Source organism: Podarcis liolepis (assembly GCF_965112155.1).
Source record: "Podarcis liolepis genome assembly, chromosome: 5".
Lineage (NCBI taxonomy): Eukaryota > Metazoa > Chordata > Lepidosauria > Squamata > Lacertidae > Podarcis > Podarcis liolepis.
Genome location: NC_139556.1, coordinates 79,142,619 through 79,161,040, shown reverse-complemented (window position 1 = coordinate 79,161,040; position 18,422 = coordinate 79,142,619). Strand labels below are relative to the sequence as shown.

General features: G+C 43.8%; 3 long non-coding RNA genes across 4 annotated transcripts in view; all 3 read left to right on the top strand.

The window, feature by feature from the left end:
- Positions 1-1,921: 1,921 nt before the first annotated feature.
- LOC310707509 lies at positions 1,922-3,587 on the top strand. Its single transcript, XR_014526526.1, has 2 exons — positions 1,922-2,037; positions 3,396-3,587. It is a non-coding gene; the product is annotated as an uncharacterized lncRNA (long non-coding RNA).
- Positions 3,588-5,215: 1,628 nt separating this feature from the next.
- On the top strand, positions 5,216-10,573 carry LOC310707571. The gene is made up of 2 exons (XR_014526591.1): positions 5,216-5,397; positions 10,451-10,573. It is a non-coding gene; the product is annotated as an uncharacterized lncRNA (long non-coding RNA).
- A 6,552-nt stretch (positions 10,574-17,125) lies between these two features.
- LOC310707508 overlaps positions 17,126-18,422 on the top strand; it is a 37,988-nt gene continuing 36,691 nt past the window's right edge. For both annotated transcript variants that reach the window (XR_014526524.1, XR_014526525.1), the window contains exon 1: positions 17,126-17,229. This is a non-coding gene — a long non-coding RNA (uncharacterized lncRNA). The remainder of the gene's footprint in view (positions 17,230-18,422) is intronic.

The window sequence follows — 18,422 nt, the reverse complement described above, 5'->3', positions numbered from 1 at the left end:
TGAATGCCAAGGCTGCAATGCTGTGCCTATCTACTCATGCATAAACCCAATGGGAGCGACTCCACCTTTAAATAACTCGTGGCAGCACTGCAAGCTACATTTCATCTAAAGTAGCACTGGAAAAGACTTTGCCATCTCCTTCCAGCGTTTAAAATGTTAAGCCTTTTAACAGCAAGCCTTTCAAGTGGGATTTTGTTCACAGTTTTTATCTGCCTCAGATTGAAATGGTATTTTTTACATGTGTTTATTGTTGCTGTTTTTATTGTTAAATCCCTTCAGGATATTGAATGCTAAGCGATTAATAAATGAAATAAGTAAAAAGTTCAATCCTGCCTGTGATGGGACTTACGATGCAGTAACTACAGTGAAGTTTCTCCCACTAGGCAAATTAAGAGGAACACCTCTATCCCAGGACACTGAGGCCATATTCACACCATACATTTAAATCACTATGATGCTACTTTAAAAAGCCATGGCTTCCCCCAAAGAACCCTGAGAAATGTAGTTTGTTTAGGGTGCTGAGAGTTGTAAGGAGGTCCCCGTTCCCCTACAGAGCCACAATCCACAGGGCGGTTTAACAGTCAGTCCCTTGACTATGTCTCCTTACAAGGCTATTGTCAGGCAACAACCTTACTCTGTACAGTATCATTAAAGGAGGACTGATGTATATTTGCCTCAATTGCTTTGGCTCTGGCAGAAATTTTTGTGATATCCCTGGGAAGAAGACCACTGTCCGGAAAGGCCCTTGAATTGTGCCTAGAAAGAAGACAATAGGGAGCCAGTGCAAACTTTGGAGCAGTAGTATAACAGCTGTGGTGAAAGTAGATTACATGTTTTGCTGGCAACATGCTATTATCCCCAAACTCTATGCACATTCCATACCAGCCTGTCCCATTTTTGCAACCATAACTGTCTCCTTGTGACTCACCCCCTCTGCAAAATTGTGTTCTGCCCTTTTCATGGGATGCTTTTTGTCTCCAAATAGATATCCCCATGATCTCTCTCTTCTTTTTGTATATAATTTTTATTAAATGTTCTCTTTTACAATTTAAAGTACTCATTTTTACATCCTTAAAATATCAACGAATTCCCATCTTCTTCTTCCATGGTCCATTTTACATATCATAAATCCCTGCATATTTTACAGAAACTATACCATTCAGTATTCCATTATTACATCCATCATGACTTATTTACACAGTTGAATTTATCTTAATGCTGCCAGCGTTTTCAGTGGCACACAGTTATGTCCCATATATTCAATAAGCGTTTTCCAATCTTCTCTAAACGTATGTTCTTCTTGTTCTCTTATTCTGTATGTTAAATCTGCAAGCTGTGCATATTCTGTCGACTTAAGTTGCCACTCTTCTTTGGTTGGGGCCTCGCTCCTTTTCCATTTTTGGGCTAACGAAACATGGGCCGCAGTAGTGGCATACATAAATATCCCCATGATCTCAGTACACACACACGGGTTCCCAGATTAATGCGCATGTCTGGGCGATCTTCTATTGTTGTATCACTCATTTCCCCCAAAATGTTACAGATGACAGACAAGCTAGCAGGCAACTACTTGACTGAGATGTAACTTACAGCTTGGTTCTCTTGTATTGGGCACCACATGGTTTTCCCGCTGCGAGTGCTTCCCCCTTCACACACACACACACACACACACACACACACACACGACTGATCAGCATCAGTGCAGAAGACAAGCCAAACAGGGAACTGCACAGGCATGAGAACTACACTTTTGCTGATTGAGCAAATAGTTTGTAACATCAGCAAAGGGAGCCCAGCCAGCATTATCCTAAGAGCTGGCCTGTCCCCCAGATGAGAACAACAGTGGAAGCCTATCCAGATTACAATTATCCATAAATTCTAGAACCTGGTGATGTCAGAGGCTTGCAACACAACTGGCCCTAAGGGTCTGTCTGTCTGTGTTGCAGGGAACAGAAACCCACGCTTGCCTGGTGTTGGTTCACAGCCTGGCTTGCATCTCTCCTGTACGTGACTCTTAAAATTGCTGCTGAATTACAGGTAAGCTCTGTGCTAGAAGAGTAATAATGAACTGGCCCTTGGCAGAAAACCGGTCAATAAGTATGTTTCTTTCTACTTCTGGCCCACTGTTGGGGGACTTTGGGTTGCTTGCAAAAGCAGCAGTTCAAAGCAGAATACATGGACTGGGAGAGATTAATGTATAACAGATACAGAGCTATCTCCTTTATTCATCTGTCATGGAGGCTTTATCTGAGTTCCCTGCATTGCAGGGGTTTGGACTAGATGACCCCTGGGGTCCCTTCCAAGTCTACAGTTCTGTGATTCTATGATACTTCTGCCTAGGCTTTTGCTTGTTTTCTCCAGGTGCCAAGCATTTTTGGGATGGGTGACTTGAAAACTACAAGTACATAGAACAACCTTTGAAGGTGACTCAGAAACAACAATGAATCCAGAATATGGCAGCTAAACTGGTGGCTGGGAGCAGCTGCCGAGACCATATAACATCAGTCCTAAAAGATCTACATTGGCTCCCAGTACATTTCTGAGCACAACCCAAAGTGTTGGTGCTGACCTTTAAAGCCCTAAATGGATTTGGCCCTGTATACCTGAAGGAGTGTCTCTACTCCCGTCATTCAGCCTGGACATTGAGGTCCAGGTCTGAAGGCCTTCTGGTGGTTTCCTCACTGCAAGAAATGAAGTTACAGGGAACCAGCCTTCTCAGTAGTGGCACCTGCCCTGTGGAATGCCCTTCCATCAGATGTCAAGGAAATAAGCAACTATCTTACTTTTGGAAGACATCTGAAGGCAACCCTGTATAGGGACGCTTTTAACGTTTTGTGTTTTACTGTGGTTTTATAATTTGTTGGAAGCTACTCAGAGTGGCCAGGGCAACCCAGTCAGATGAGTGCCATATTATTATTATTATTAGTGGAAGAGTCTTTTTCCAGCTACATGCTAGTCTTTTAACCCATAGTAAGAAACTCTGAAGAGCTGCAGCCAATCAGTGTAGACAAAACTGAGGTAGATGGACCAATGGTCTGACTGGGTATAAAGCAGCCCCACCACCACTTTCTGGACACTGCCCAGGAGAAAGGAGCTGAACCATTGTATAACAGTGCCATTAAGTTCAATGGGTCTACTCTGAGTAAAATGAAGTTGAATACCACCCCAAGATAAAAGAATAAAAAATTAATACAATATTGACAATTGAGGAAAATAGGTAAAGATGGTAAAATGATGAAGCTATCACCATGTGGATATATGGGGATATGGATTGGAAGAAATTTTATTTTAAAAATTATTTTATTTTTTTGTTGAATATGAAAAGAGAAAATTAAAGATAACAGGCCCTGTGTTTTCTTTGCTGTAAATTACCTTTTTCTATTTGTTTGCTGCAGGTTACTGTTGTGACTGCAATTTATTGCAATTTAGAAAAAGTGAAATACTGTAAAAGGGAAAATAATGTGTCCAGGATTGTGCTATTGTAAGCAACAACTTCCCAGCCCAGGGGGTTAAAGAGATGTCAAGTTCAAAAGAAGCATACTGAACTCTTCCCACTTTCACTGTTTAACATAATGGTTCAGATTCTACTCTTGATGTGTCATCCCTCCCATGTGACAGGATATATGACTGTAAAGTTGGCAGGGATTTTGCTCTTTATGCTACGCTGTGCTCACAAGTGGCTGCAAGGAATGATAATCTGCTCATTGGCACATGTATTGAGCAACAGTCATAGCTGGAATGAAAGAGATTCCTTCATTTCCTGTGTCTGTATGATAAGAAACAGAAACTGCTCAAAGTCTGCCAGACCACCTTCCTTCTCCTGTCAGGACTTTTAAAGTATACTCGTAAGTGAAACATACATAGTACAATCTACTCAACACATGGGGTTCAGCAGGTAAGCGAGTTATAGCATTGCAGCCTTAAGCAGACAGCTTTAATGAGACGAGTAGGAAGGAAGGAAACAAAAAATGGGATGAGCACGTGGACCATATCAAGAAAAGAAAGCCCAAATCAAACACATTAGAAGGCAAAAGCTTCACATATCATTATGCAGAACACAGAGACAAAATTTTATATTGTATTTGCAAAAACTGAAAATGAACAATAATGAGAAAATTACCCATCAGGATAAGACCCTTAAAAACCAGACTCTTCCCAAATATTTTCCTGAGAGGGGAAGTTTTTACAGCAAAAGAGGCTACCTATGCAAATTAAAATTACATTAATTCCAATGGACTTGAAAGGATATTAATGTTGCAGAATCCCTTACAGCCAGGTTGGGTATTCTGTGGCCCTCCAGATGTACCGTAATCAGAAGTCAGCTCCTCTGGCCCCCAGCCAGCAAGGCCAAGGGTCTGGCATGATGGACTTTGTAGTCCAATGACTTCTGGAGGGCCACAAAGTACCCATCCCATCTATATAACTTCTAGACACTTTTATCACTCCTCACTTCCTCTGACCTCAGGAGGGGGAATATCGTTGATGTGTAGCTCTCTCTGCTTCGGGATCTTAGCAATATAGATTTACAAGCCAAAGGCATGAAAAGATAAGGCCACTTAATGATCACGCCTGTTAATCTTTCCCAAGGCTGTGTTATGCTGACATCAGACTCTGGCTTTTTGCAAAGGAGCTATTTGGATACAAATCTCAACAGAACCAAATCCTGACTGAACTCAGACTCCTTTCCCGTTCTGTACAATGGCAGTATTCGAGGGCTTAAAACAAAACAAAACAAAACAAAAACCCTCTTCATGATTAGGAATCGGGAGTTGGCACTGAATACGTGCAGGATAGCGTTATCAACGGCTACTGGTCATTATGGCCCCATGTTATCTCCAGCATCAGAGACAGTATGCTTCTGAATACCAGTTGTTGGGAATGACAAACTGGAATGTGTGGTTACCTCCATGTCCTTCTGGTGAGATTTCCAGAGGTATCTGGTCAGCCAGTGTAGAAAACAGGAGGCTGGACTACGCAGGCCAGCCTAGTAGCTGGAGGCATGGTGTGGCTGTGCCTTTCTCCTGACCTCCATCCAGCAGAGTCACTGCAGCATACAGAGAGTGGATGTGGTGTGGGAAAGATTGGTGCAGTGCTAACACAGCAGCAAGAGCACCAGATTGGCTCCACCAGCGTGTTTGCACCATGCCAGCCCCTCTCTCTCCATCTCAGCATACTGCTGCCGTGATGGAGTAGGTCGAAGGTCAGGTGAGTGGCACATACAGCAACACCCTCTACTGGGTCAGCCTATGCCAACCTGCTGCCTTCAAGATGTTTGAACAAAGGCTGACACAGGCCTTTCGTCTGATTCTGCAGGGGTCTTACAGCATACTAATGAATCTGTTAAGGAAATAATACTTGCCCTGGCATGGGGCAAGAGAAGCACCCAAGTCAATACAGGTGGTTTTGAGCTTAGATGTGTGCTGTGCTTTTTTATTGTTGCTGTGTTTTCCTTTGGGAAAGCATGATCAAACTACATGTAAATAACTAAAAATATATTTTTGGAAATGGGTTAGACGCTGCAAGCTGAATTCCCAGCAGTCTTTCTTGAAACAAAATTGCCACAGAGGTCACTTCCAGTTCAGCCTAGGGCCATTTTAGCTCATGTTGATAAGTAGAACCCCAGGGTTACAAATCTATAGTTGCAGGCCCTCCTCAACCAAACCGGGGGTCCTCCAGAGATTTTGGGCTACATCGCCCCTCATTCCTGACTTTCGACATTGCTCACTGGGGCGATGAGTGCAGTAGGCCAAAGTGCTGAGATTGGCACCAGGTTGACAAAGGTCATTCTACACATTCCCTTGCCTGAAGTCCTCCGGGGTTTGTCAATCTAATGGCTCAAGCTTGAGGGAATGCAGTCTGAGCACATTTTCTGCTAGTGCCTGTCCTGTCTCCAACAGCAAAGAGGCTTTCTGGCAATCACTGACTCATTCTGTTCAAACACACCAAATTGGCATTTGTAGCTAAAGGCAGAATGATGAAACCAGATCTCTCTCCCCACCCCCCTTTTTCTTTTTAAGAAAGTGACTTTCCTGTTCAGCTGCTGTGTAGGTTTGACCCAAGGCAGTAGCAGTATGTTTAATTTGATAGAGGACAAAACTTGTTTGTTCCTACTTAGAATCATGCACTGAAACATAATATATAGGAGAGGGAAAAGTAAGCAGTGGGAGTCCTGTTTCCTGGATGGGGAATATTTTTCAGTCTGGGGGTTGAATTTCCCAGTGGAAAATATTCATACTAGCAGGTGAGGCAAAGGATGCTGCTCTAACCATTGTACAGGCCACATTGCAGTTATGCAAAAGGACAGAGGCTTCCAGTGGTGGGTGGTACCCATTGGGACTGGTAGGGCTCCCTTCTGAGAGCAAATGTAGGTGGCACAGGAGCCAATGACAGGCAAAGCCATCTAATTCTAGAGCTGTTCCCATCCGCCTCCCTTTTGAGTTCAAGAGGACAAGACTGTGACTAAGTAGGAGGGGGAAGCTGATCACTCTGGGAAGATTGCATTTCTCAGAGCTCCCTGTGCACACTACCTTAAACTGTGTTTCATGTGTCTGTCATGAGAACCCACAATGGGGCATTTCAGGGTGGGATGGATAGGGACCCAGTGGATCCCAAGCAAGTGTATTCCCCAGAAAGAGGCCCAGTCAGGCCCCTGTGGTGCACAAGACTGGAGCTGGGTTGTGTTTTTTTTCCAGAATAAGAGAGAGGAAGGGAAAGGAGGAGGAGAACTAGTTTCTGCTCCTGCCACTAATGCAGCAATGAAATAAAATACATATAAGCGGAGCTGGGAGAAGGGGAGACGACAGCAGCAACAGGAAGAGGAAAAGAAGAGTTGGGGGTGTCTCTTGCTGCTTGCCTCAGGCCGCCTATACCTTTGCGCCGGCCCTGCACACAACTCAGAGAAAGATGTAACATTTAAAATGTGGGGTAGCTTTCTGTCAGGCACAACTGTTGAAAACCACTTCCTTTTCTTTATGACTGAAACCATGGGCCTTTAAAACAATTATAACTTGATTTATACTCAGTGGGGCCTCAAGAAGCTGGGGTGGTGGTGGGGAATCATTTGTACACTGGCAATTGGGGTGTGTGGGATGTTAAGGGAAGGGCAGTACCTCTCATGCTCCCTCTAGGGTAGTTTGTCTCTCTACCCATCTGGCTCTAGTCTGCATATTGTGTCATGATTGTGTTATGTGATCGCATTGTACTGTGGACAAACCTACAGGGAGATTATATCACACCTTTCGCAACATACGACCTGTCTGAATGCAACCCATTGACCTGAGTGTGAAGAAGTTCCCAGCTCTCCTGCAGATTAGACCAGCCTGTAATATTTCTTCTTTGTCACCACGCCTCAGTTCAACCTCAGAACTTGTATGAGGGCAACTCCAAGATTTGCGAGTTTGAGGGCACAACTACTAGCTAACTCCCCATTCAGTGCTGGATGAATTCAGTCAGTTTTTCCTTTGCCAGTACTGTAAAAGTGTGTCACAAGCAATCTGGCATATGAGGGGAGAAATAATTGGTGGTCAAAAGCATGCAGCCAAACCCCAGGTTCCAAACTAAGAAGCTTTAGTCTCATTAGGCATAAGGGATGAGGAAGAAATCTCCCGCAGAGGATAGGACCCAGAAGACAAGACCTGGATCACTCAGCTTAAATTACAAGAGAAAGTATTTAGGCTAAACATTAAGGCTAATGTCCTCAAGATACTAGCTGTTGGACAGTGGAAGAGACTGTGTTGGAAGTTGGTGGGTTCTCTAGCTACTGTTAGAGGTTTGCCACAGACTATCAAAGAACGTTTGTTGCCATTCACCAGGCCCCACTGGCCTTCTCCTGTCCTAACCCTAATCTTATAGTTACTATGAAAAGGTTTTCTGGAAGAGAGAAAGCTTGAAAACCACTATTCTAAACTTTGAGTTTGTCTGTAAACAAATTTATGGGCTACCTTCTTGGGCACCACCTGCACAAGGTCAATGATGGTGATTTTATTAGTCACTTGACACATAAGTCTTACCTATTACATAAAACACATCATTCCAGTAAAAAATTCAGAGAAAGTGATAGATCATTTGGAAGAAAGTTCATTTTGGCAATATGTGATGTCTACTGAGGCCCCAAAATAGGATGAACAATACATAGTCTACTGTACTTACACTGCTACACCATCAGTGGTAGGCTCGAACATTTACCTTACTAACTTTTGTAGGAAACTCAAACAGGTTTCTATCTTTGCAGTTCAGTTTATCTGTCATGGATAGTTTAGTTGAGTTTTAGTTGAGATTCCAACATTGCAGGAAGGTTGGACAAGGTGACCCGTCCAGCTCTACAATTCTGTGATTCTATGCCTTACTTCACATTGGTTATCTCTTAGCATTATAATAGTCAATGGTTTGTTAAGGACGAGATGGTTGGATAGTGTTCTCGAAGCTACCAGCATGAGTTTGACTAAATTGCGGGAGGCAGTGGAAGACAGAAGCGTCTGGCGTGCTCTGGTCCATGGGGTCACAAAGAGTTGGACACGACTAAATGACTAAACAACTAAACAACTAAACGACTAAACAACAACAATGGTTTGTTAAATGCATTAGTCAGAGGAGGAGGGCATCCTATCTCGTTGAGCTACGTGAAGAGTCCTTTTCAGCTGACAAGGTCAAAGTCCTTCATCAGGTCTACGAAGGCGATGCTCTTGGTAGTTCTCCTGCACTGGAACAGTGAGAAAATCATGTCAAATGTTGACCTCTCAGCTCGAAAGCTACATTGTGACTTGGGATAGACCCTGTCAGCAAGTACAGTGGTACCTCGGGTTAAGTACTTAATTCGTTCTGGAGGTCCGTTCTTAATCTGAAACTGTTCTTAACCTGAAGCCCCACTTTAGCTAATGGGGCCTCCTGTTGCCGCCGTGCCGCTGGAGATGATTTCTGTTCTCATCCTGAAGCAAAGTTCTTAACCCGAGGTACTATTTCTGGATTAGCGGAGTCTGTAATCTGAGGTGTACGTAACCTGAAGCGTATGTAACCCGAGGTACCACTGTAACTGTAATCCCACAGTACTCAGAAGGGATATTCCACCATGGTAGTTGTTACAATCACCGTTGTCCTTATAGCTCAACAACTCTTGCTCCCTAAAAAAAATCTCAACAACTCTGGTCCATCCTCCAATGGCAATGGGTAGATCACTGCCAGTTTTTTTAATACTGTGAAGGGATCGCAATCTCTTGGGAGTTGGACGTGCCTGTTATAGGGGGTCACAATGCCGGAGTCACACATATCTTGTGGCACGAATCCTTTTCCCGAACCCTGCAAGAGGAGGCCATGGCGGTGTGTCATGAGGGAGGGATTGAGGCTGGCTTTCAGCACTTCTGTTGGGATTCCACCCTGTCCTGCAGTTTTCCCACGTGCCTGGGAGTTGATGATGTTCTTCAGCTTGTCAAGGGAGGGAGGGTCACCCGGCTCTTCCAAACATCTGGATGCTGTCAATTGCTGTGTTGGATACCATGTTTCATCATGAATACAGTTCTTGATAGTGCTCTGCCCATTGCTGCTTAATAATAATACAGTGGTACCTCGGGTTAAGTACTTAATTCGTTCTGGAGGTCTGTTCTTAACCTGAAGCACCACTTTAGCTAATGGGGCCTCCTGCTGCTGCTACACCACCGGAGCACGATTTCTGTTCTTATCCTGAAGCAAATCTCTTAACCTGAAGCACTATTTCTGGGTTAGCGGAGTCTGTAACCTGAAGCGTATGTGACCTGAAGCGTATGTAACCCAAGGTACCACTGTACTAATACTAATACTTGAATTTGTATTGTTTATATTTATTTCTTCATTTGATTGCAAAGGAAATCCAACTACTCTGAACTTAGCACCTCAATGGGAATCGTCTGATGGGCTTGTTCCAGCCCTGAAGAATGCACAATTATTTTATAGAGTATGCAGGATACAGCTGCCTTGCACGGAAGGGAGGAGTCAGCTATTTCCACTGTAGCAACAAAGCATGCAGGTTTTCCCAATAGGAACCTGTCCACGAGTTCTGCTTCCATGGGCTTTACTGCTTTACAGATCAGGTCCTTTGGGACAGAGGAGGAGAGAGAAACGAAACATTCATTTTTTATTTTTTATTATTATTTAGGGATAATAAAAATAATAATAGAGGAAGCAAGCAAGTGCTGAGTAAAAATAAAATAAAAACAAAATTGGCTGCATGGTAAACGATTGTTCTTCTGGGGATATACTGTATTAGCTCATTCAGAACCGAAGCCATTTTATTTCCAGGTGTCTTGAAACTCAGTAGAAAACATACTGAGACTATCATAATAAAACATGATTGGAGCTGAACTGTTGCACACAACACAGGCATTAATAATGCTTTTTATATGAGCGCCTGGCCTATGTTATACATAATTTATTTTTAATTCTTAGGTGCTTAATGTGCTTCATTTTTTCCCCTCTACATCAGCAGTTGGCAGCAGCTGTAATGTGAGAAAACGTCTGAATGTTCATCGCTCTTAGACTCGACATTTATGATTGCTTAAGGGCTTTGTGTCTCTGACAGCAACAAATAAAGTTCGCTTGCACACAACTCTGGGAAAGTCACTAAAAGATAACACGACCAGAGAGAAAATTCTAAGCATCTGAAATAAATACAAGCTAAGCATTTCCCCCCTAAATGTGTTATCTCGGCCTGAAAATTTACTGCTGGCAACAGGGATTTCTGGAGTCTATTAAAGGAAAATGCTATATATTTATGTTGAACACAGCCTATAGATGAAATCACAGCTGCACATATAAAAGCAGCCAGTTCTCTTTAAAGCAGGGTTTCCAAGAGGCAGGGACCCACAGCCCATATTCATGTAAGTAATAACACTCACTTGATAGAATGAGGGTACCTGCAGGGACACATGTCTGAGAAATGAAATCAAAGGGCGGACATCTTCAAACATCACTCCTTCTTAGAAAAGCAGCTATCATAGTGATTTCTTTTTCTTTTCAAAATACTGTATTTTTCGCCCTATAGGACGCACTTTCCCCCCTCCAAAAATGAAGGGGAAATGTGTGTGTGTCCTATGGGGCGAATGCAGGCTTTCGCTGAAGCCTGGAGAGCGTGAGGGGTCGGTGCGCACCGACCCCTCTTGCTCTCCAGGCTTCACGCAGCTCTCCACAAGCCGTGGGAGCCCGCGCTGGGCTCCTGCGGCTTGCGGAGAGTTGCCCGCATGCTCAGCGTGCCCAGGCTTCGTGCAGCTCTCCACAAGGCACGGGAGCCTGGTGATGGGCTCCCGTGGCTTGCGGAGAGTTGCCTGCATGCTGAAGCCTGGGCGCGCTGTTCTCAGCGCGCCCAGGCTTTGAGCTTCGTGCAGCTCTCCGCAAGCCATGGGAGCCCGGTGCCGGGCTCCCACGGCTTGCGGAGAGTTGCCTGTTCTGGAGGCTGGGGTCGGGGGAAGCTTGGGCTTCCCCCACCCCAGCCCCGCGCCTGGGGGGGAAATAAATTTTTTCCTTTATTTCCCCCCAAAAAACCTAGGTGCGCCTTATGGGACAGGGCGTCCTATAGGGCGAAAAATATGGTAGGTTTTGTTTTAATCGCCTACTAGTGATCTGGCTGCTATCCATAGCAGTAATAGCCACGGTGATCTCAGATTTAATATTCTTAACTACTTGGAGCCAACATGGTTCCGTCAGCTAGAGAAACCATGGAGCTGGGGTTATTCCCACCTTAGCTATTCATGGCCTTGGACAAATCACTCTTCTCTTATAGCCAACATGGTGCCATCCTGTTAAGAACTTCAAGTCCCAACAAGACCGGCCAGCATGGCCAATAGTCAGAGATGTTAGGAGTTGTAGTTTGCAACATCTGGAGAGCATCACATTGGCTACCCCTGTCTTTGCCTAAGGCAGGGGCGGGGAACATGTGGTCCTCCAAATATTGTTGGACTCCAAGTCCCATTAGCCCCAGACAGCAGAAACAAGGATTAAGGGATGGTGGGAGTTTGTATTCCAGGAAATCTGGGAGACCGCAGAATCCCTACCCCTGGCCTTAGGGGATATCTTCACAACAGGGATGCCCCATCCCATTTTGCCACCTGAGGCCAAAGCCTCTCATATACCAGGGTTGTGTGGCTTCACCTGCAGCATCTGGGTGAGATCTCGTGAGAAGTCTGTGAGATTTCACTGGAACCAAGAAGCCACAGTCACTGCTCCTTGCTTCTCTGGTGGTGTCAGCTGGGGTGTGCCCCTCCCCCGGGAGAAGTGAGGAGAAGTGATGGCAGTGTTAAGATCTCATGTGAGCTCAAGATCTCGCGAGATCTCGTCGGAAGATGTTGCAGGTTCTTCTTCTCACTTCTCTGGCAGCAGTGGCAGGGGTGGAGAACAGCCCATGGGGGTGGGGGTGGGGTGTTGCCTCTTGAGATTCCGCCACCTGAGGCGGCTGCCTCAGTCCGCCTCATGTTCACAAGTTGCTTCACACGTTGAATTAACTGCCGTTCCTGCTTCCTGGGAATGGGGTGCAGCCTTGTGCTCATCTCAAATAGGAATTGGGCCCTTCCAATGCTGGAAAGTCACTTCTTGGATCTACACCACGGATTCTATTTGCACAAAGCTTCTTCCATAGTCGTCGTCCTCATTTCCCCACCCTCCTTGCCTTGTACCTTTCCACAAGGAGAAAAATAAATAAATATTGTCAAGATGGAGTAGCTCATGAAAATGTCCCAAAGTGGATTTTAGAAAGATATTGTGCAGGTAATGTGATATGTCCCTTTAATTTCGTTTCCTAATTATTTGCCTTCATCCAGCAGTACTAATGCTTAGTACTGCTTAGTGACAGAGCACTTACCTGGGCGCATTTATGTAGACTGTCATGTTAGAATAAGAAATAAGAAAAATGTAATTATTTAAGTACCTACATTAGATCAAGGCTTTTCTCATCAGCAGCATCGTGGACCTGAGAGATTTCTAAATCATGATTTCATCTGAGAGAAAAGCTAATTTGGAAGAGGAGATATTCAAAGCGGAATCTGTCGTGGTGAGTTTCCCAAGTCCAAGCACTCATGAGTGAGAAATTAATAACTTTTAAAAAAAGAGATAAAAGGCTTCATCTCTGAAATTGGCTCAACAATTTTTGATATCAGATTAGCATTTCTCTTGCAATTCCTATCTCCGTAGTGGAACATCCTGTAAGGGAGTGCCTCTAAATTCAAATTATTAACATATTCCATTGCACAATGATATTTTAAAATAACCCAAGTGCCAAATGAAATACACAAAGAACTGGATCATGATAAGGGTCCAACACTGAGACGTTGCCCTAGCATTCCACTATCCTCAGTGATCAAGACTGATCACTTTTTATTTGACTTGAAATATCAATTAGTGTCAAGCTCTTCTCTTGACACAGTTCCTTATTTCACCTAAATCAGCCCATATATATATATCTTATACAGAACACTTATTGACTATTCCTGTCAACCAGTTTTATTATTAATAATAGTTTTCACAATAATACTTTATACAGTGGTTATCATTTAATAAGTGCGGCACACAGATTTAAAACAAGATATCCCCACCCCACAGAAATAGTCTAAAAGGAAAAGGTGATAAAGAGGGGAGAGGAAATCAAGTAGAAGCCAGTTATTTAAGTTTTGTAGTACTTAGAATAATCCGCTTGAATGTCTCATCTCTGCTTTCTTGGTTTCCAGACTCAACATAAAATATTGAATCTTGCCATAATTTAGCTGGCCCCCCTAGACATTATATAATTTATTTATTCTGAGTATTTTAGACCTTTTAGACTGAAACTCCCCAGTGCAGCTGATCCCAGTGGGGCTCCCTGTCAGCACCAATCAGTTGATCTGCTCTGGAAGTGAAACCTGCTTGCAGTGGAATGACTAGGAGCTCACTTTAACCTCCTGGTTGTTCCTATGGAGTCATATCCTTACCTGCTGCATACCTGCCCCCACATATGGCAAAAGGTGTGATACCATTGGGCATGCTTTGGTGGAAAGGGCCTGGCGAGCCAAAGGGGTGAAGCTTATTGGGCCAAATTTGGCTTGTGGGTCAGAAGTTCCCCACCCCTAGTTTGGAGGATTCTCCCCACTCTATTTCCAGCTTCATTTGGAGGAATTTTAATTAACAGTTTCTTTATTTTCATGCTTCCAAAAACACAATTAGCCCCTTCTGTGTCGTGGTGGGTTATTCCAATCCACTAAAATGATTCAGTGATCAGTGCATCCTAGCAATTGTTTGCCATTCAGGAGGGAGTCCTTGACTGCAGCTGGTGCAATTATTCTAGAACTGATTGAGAAGAGATTGTATTGTCTTTATGCTGCCCTCAAAGGGATTGAGGAACTCTTTGATCCCTTCATGGTGCAATCTTGTGCATGCTTACTCAGAAGTCCAGTTATGCTGTGTTCAAAAGGGATTACCCCTAGGTAAGTATGCATCAGGTCACAGTCTCCGTTCCTCTCTTTATATCCTTGGTGTTCCTTCTGACTTGGTGGGGTTGAAACAAGAAACATCAAGTTGATGTGAAGGAAGGTAAGGTGGTTCTCATGTGGGACTGTGCCCATTCTGACTTGCTGAAATAGAGGTGGTGAATGTTGCAACCCCTTTCAGCCCGATTGCAACACGAACTCTTTGATCCATGGTCAAGCAAGTAAGTCTCAGTGACATGTTCCTGTGCATTGTTTGGATTGTAAAGGTGCCCTTGTGGAATTTGCCTTTGATTTCTGCACAATATTCGTCTATTTTCAGTAAGCTGCCATGAAATAACAGTAATCATTTTGTTTACTTGGCTTGACTCCTATGTAAAAATAGATTAGGAAGACTTCTTAAGGCATAGCTCAAACTCTCTTGTTCTGCAGCTCCTTCAAAATTCATGGAAGAGAGATAACACAATCCTTTGCCACAGGGACACCTGTTGCCTGGTCAAACTCTTCATATCCCAGGTGCAGTTCTAAGGCATGTTCATTCCGTTCAGAGTGCTGACAGCTTTTCTTTATACATTTATTGTATTCATGGAATACATCAAGTATAGAATGTTCTTTGGCATGCAAACTTTTCAACAGAATTTGGTGCGTCATGTACTTGCATGAGTTGATTTCGGTGAACATGGTGTGTATCGCAAGTGAATGCTTCCAAGACACTTGGGCTTGGTTCGCATGTAGTGGCAAACCATGGTTTGGCTATTTGTGCTTGTGCACCCCTGTCTTTCTTCTCCCTCACATGCTCCAGTTCCACAACTCACTTCCACAAACCAAGGTTTGCCATTACATTCAGATGCAAGGACAGAATATTGCTTTCATTTCTTGTCTGCAGGCAGAAGAAGACCCAAAGCACACACCCGCACTGAGAGAGATATAGATTTATAACATTTATAAAATACAATCCTAACAATAAAACAAAAATCAAACCACATCATAAAAGCATGTCAACAAACAGGAAATAACATCTATCATTGCAGGCTCTATTACCTTGCTGGAATAAAACAAAAGCTCTTCCATAAGTTACCCAAAAAGGTCTCCTTGCCTGTCCTCACCAACTGTACTTCTGTTGGTGGTGGGAGCAATGAAGAAAGCTTAAAAAGAAAATGAAGATCTTGAGCAGAAATCCCTGAGCAACAGCTTTGGGAACCAACTCTCATGGAAAGTCTGGAACCACTAAAAAGCCATAGGAAGATAGGGTGCTGCCATATACTGAGTCTGACTATTGGACCATCCAACTCAGTATTGCTGACACTGTCTGGCAGCTGCTCTCCAGGGTCTCAGGGATGGTTCTCTCCCTGCCCTACCTAGAGAGATTGAACCTGGGTCTTTCTGCATATGGAACATGCCAGGCCATGGCCCTTCCCCATGTACGTTATGTGACAGAAGACTGCCTCTTGAGGTGATGTCCTACAGCCTAACCCAAAACGGCTGTGAGTTGCTTAATAGTTAACATGACATTTGTTGATACGTGCAAAGAAGCCCATCCTTTGCAATGGGCAGAGATTGTGTCACTTCTGAGGAGGGCAAACCTGTCAAGAGCTCCACTGGGAGCTTCACTTTGTGCAAATTCTTCTTCCTTTTAAGGAAGCACAGATGCCATATCACTGTTAGATGCAGCAAGCGCCGAAATACTCTGTGGCAATCCATCTACATGGAGTTGCTGAGCAAGCACTTCTGGTGGTTCAAAGCTAGCTGTGAGTCAGGAAGATGCATATTTTAACTCTCTGTGTAACAGATATGTGGTTGGTTAGGGCTTCCAACCAAAGCATCGCACAACTCCCCTCCTTTATTCTGAAAGGTGGCGGCAGCAAGGTAGCTGCATGTACAACATGCAATAAAGTATTTGTCAGAAACAGGTCCTCGCTGTAGTTGCAGATATTTTAGGAATGCTATTAGAAATGCCTGAAAACAGGGCATTGCAACTTCACAGTGAACCAATTTACACAAAAAGCTTAGCACCAGTTGCTTACAAGTGGCGCCAATGTGAGTGATCATTGAATGTGTGATTTGGGTTGTTTTAGAACACTTTAAGAAGTCAATGGATAGCTCTTGTAATCCACTCATGTGTCTAATACACATCCATATGTAAACCTGTTTCTTACACATGGGGTAACCGAAGTATCATTCGAGGATTTTTACTGGAGATCAGGGCACATGTAAACTGCAGAGGACATTGCTTTAGAATACCAGTATTGCCTTGCTTACTTGGGGAAACCAGTAAGAATAGACAAACACCAGTATTAATGGTGAAGGCCATGTTGGAAATGAATTGTAGATGCAGGTTGGACCCACTCCTATTTCTTGTGCTAGATATTTATTTTATCATGGCATGTCTTTCCTTCCAAGAGCTCAAGGTGGTATGTATGGCTTTCCACTGTCACATTTCATTCTCACGACAAGCCTGGGAGGCAGGATAGCCTGGCCTCAAATCACTCAGTGAGCTTCATGGATTGAACTTCATGGCTAAGTGGAGATTTCAACCCTGATTCCTCAGGTCCCAGCCCAACACCCTAACCACTGCATCACACTGTCTATGCAGGCTATATCTGGCTAGATAACCAATCACAGCCCAAGTCATTATACTGTCTGCAGGTCAGGTCAGTACTTAAGATACTGTTGACTAAGCACTCCATCCTTTACCACCCAGGTTAGGTCAACAAACCTGCTGCCTGGATACCACTGTGGAATGAAAACCAAGAGCAGTCCACAAATATGGATGAACTCTTAGGAGCCACTGGACATCTGGAGCTTGCTTCCCAAATAGGTATGTCATTATATCCTCAGTATTGGATAAAGCCAAATTGGAGAAGGATGCTGTAAGCAGTTTTGTCACATGTACGTCCCAGAATTAGTTGAGTGCACCACCTCTCCCACCCAAATCCATAAGCGGTGTCATTTAGCAACAGTGCCTACTACCATCAGACAGACGTCACAGTGATGTGTGTTATAACAGATAATCCATGCCCTGTATTTTTTTGGAGGCACACCCCAATTATCTGGGCTTGTCCTAATAAACCTACTGAATGCTTACACCCACTTAAAAAACAACATACTTTTATTGAGTTTTCTGACTAACATAATACAAGTGGCAAATTACCCACATGGCAAGGCAGATGAAATAAATATTGAAAGAACCAAATAAAGAACAGCAGACCCAGCTCTGCTCTGAGTGTAAGATAGCCGAAAGGCCAGTAAAAATGAGGAAAGGAATCTTTCCTAGTCCTGAAATGTTCACAGTCTATGAACCACCTCATGTCTGCTTAGTGACTGTCATGGGATGAAGCCGAGAGATACCCTGGTGAGACTTTAATGTCCTACGGTTTAATTGCTTGCTTGCACCCTAAACACATATGACAACAGAGTTCCTGGCATTTTACTTCTTCTGGTCAGTTGCAGAATGCCACCCAACACAGGAAGACATTGGGAGAAATTAGACACGTGTCTCCAGATCAGCAGGAGCACATGAATGGGAAATCATGAGACTGCTCCCATTCTCTCATGAAACTGGTCATGCAAATGTCTCATCAAGGTAGCAATTCAGAGGGAGGTGTTTCACATCCATCAGAAATGATTCAAGGGCGAGGAATGACTCATCAGCCACAGAGCTAGCTGAATAACTGAGAGTTCACCCACAGAAACGCAAGAGGCTTATAAAATAAGCAGCTTGCTTGCATCTATCATAACCACTGGGTGGGTAGAGATCCATTCAGTGCATTATTGATCATTTGTTTTATTTCAGAAAAGAAAAACAAATCACTCAAGGTAGCTCAGCGTGATAATAGAATATGCCATCTAAAACCAGTTAAGAACCTAATAAAAGCAAATGCAACAGGCAAGAGCAGCTGAAAGGCAGATCCCAATACAGTGGTACCTCAGGTTACATACGCTTCAGGTTACATACGCTTCAGGTTACAGACTCCGCTAACCCAGAAATAGTACCTCGGGTTAAGAACTTTG